Genomic DNA, 2054 nt, shown 5'->3' on the forward strand with positions numbered 1-2054 from the left:
GTATACCAATTGCATTTTTCAGCTCCAGAATTTCTTCTTAGTTGTTTTTAATTATTTCAATCTCTTTGTTAAATGTATCAGATAGAATTCTGAATTCCTTCTCTGGGTTATTTTGAGTTTCTTTGAGTTTCCTCACACAGCTATTTTAAATCCTCTTTCTGAAAGGTCACATATCTCTGTTTCTCCAGAATTTATCAGTGGCACCTTATTTAGTTTATTTGGTGAGGTCATGTCTTTCTGGTTGGTGTTGACGCTTATAGATATTCTTTGGTGTGTGCACATTGAAGAGTTAGTTATTTATTGTGTTCTTCACTATCTGGACTTATTTGTAGCTATCCTACTTGGGAAGGCTTTCCAGATATTTGAAAGGACTTGGGTGTTGTGATCTAAGCTGTATCTGCTTTCGGGGACACCCTAAACCCAGTAACACTGTGGTTCTTGTAGACTCATAGAGGAACTACCTTCATGGTCTTAGACTAGATCTTGAAGAATTCGCTGGATCATCAGGCAGAGACTCTTGTTCTTTTCCCTTACTTTCTCTCAGAGTCTCTCTCTCTGTTCTGAACCACATAAAGCTGGAGCTGGAGTGACACAAGCACCTCTGTTGCCACCACTACTATGACTGTGCTGGGTCAGTCCTGAAGCCAGCACAGCACTGAGTCTTGCCCAAAACCTGTTGTACCACTCCCTGGCTACTGCCTATGTTCATGCAAGGCCCTGGAGCTCTACAATCAGCAAGTGGCAATGCCAACCAGGCCTGTATTCTTTTCAGGGTGGTGAGGTTCCCCAGTCCCAGCTAGGTCCAGAAGTGCCATCCTGGAGTTAGGGACTAGAGTCAAAAACCTTAGAAGTCTACCTAGTGTTCTATTGGACTGTGGCTGACATGGCACTCAGATTGCAAGATGCAGTTCTTCCCACTCTTTTCTCCCATTTCCAAAGACAGAGAAGCCTCACCCCATAGCCACCACCACCCCAGTCCACAAGGAATACTGCAAGACTTTCGCTGATGTTCCCTTAAGGCCCAGGGGCTCTTAAGTCAATTTGTGGTAGATACTGCCTGGCTCAGGACTCACCCTTCAGGGCAGCAGTTTCTCCTCTAGCCTAGGGCAGGTCCAGAAATGGCCAAGAGTCAAGTCCTGGAATCAGGGACGTCAAGAACCCACTTAGTGCTCTATCCCAGTGTGGTTGTGCTGGTACCTAAGGTGCAAGACAAAGCCCCCTTTACTTTTCCCTATGTTTTTCTCAAGCAGAGGGAATTTTACCTTGTAGCCAGCACAGCTGGTAATGTGGTGCTCTCACCTGAAGCCAGCAAGTCTCAGAGGCTCACCCAAGGCCCTTGATTATAGTACCTGGCTGTTGCTGCTAGCTATTCAGGGCCCAAAGGCTCTTCAGTTAGCAGGTAATGAATGCTGCCAGGACTGGGTGTTTTTCTTCAAGGCAGTGGAATCCCTACTGGCCCAGGGTGTGTCTAGAAATGTCAACTGGAAGCTAGGGCCTGAAACGTGGGCCTCATGACTCTGATCAGTGCCTATCCTGCTGTGGCTGAACAGGTATCCAAGATGCAAGACAAAGTCTTCTCTACTCTTCTTTTTCTCCTCAAGTGGAAGGAAGGGATCTCTTATGGAGCTTTGAGCTGTGCAGCCTGGGGTTAGGGGAAGAGTTGTGCAAGCACTTCCTTGTCTTCTCCAGCTTGTGTCTCAGCATGTCACATGCCCCCTCAGTCCACTGTGTCTGGGCCTAGTTTAACACAAGGATTTGCCTAAGAGTTGCAGTCCTTATGGTCTAGACTGCCCTTCGAGTTTACTTGGAGACACAGAGTGCTGTAGCCCTCCCTGGCAAGGTTTGCAGGCACTCAGGTTCGGACAACTGGGATTGGTGATTCCCTTCTGGCTAGGTCTAGTTTAAATGCTCCCTCCGTGGGTGGGCATCAGCTGAGTTTGGTCCAGTTTTCTTTTCTGCTTTATCAGGATGGCACTGAGTTAAATTTCTCAGAATTTCTCTGTTCTTCCTCCCCTAGTGCCCAGAGAAGCTCTCTGCACCAAGCTACCACTGCT

This window comes from Mandrillus leucophaeus, unplaced genomic scaffold (assembly GCF_000951045.1).
Source record: "Mandrillus leucophaeus isolate KB7577 unplaced genomic scaffold, Mleu.le_1.0 Scaffold1488, whole genome shotgun sequence".
Classification (NCBI taxonomy): Eukaryota; Metazoa; Chordata; class Mammalia; order Primates; family Cercopithecidae; genus Mandrillus; species Mandrillus leucophaeus.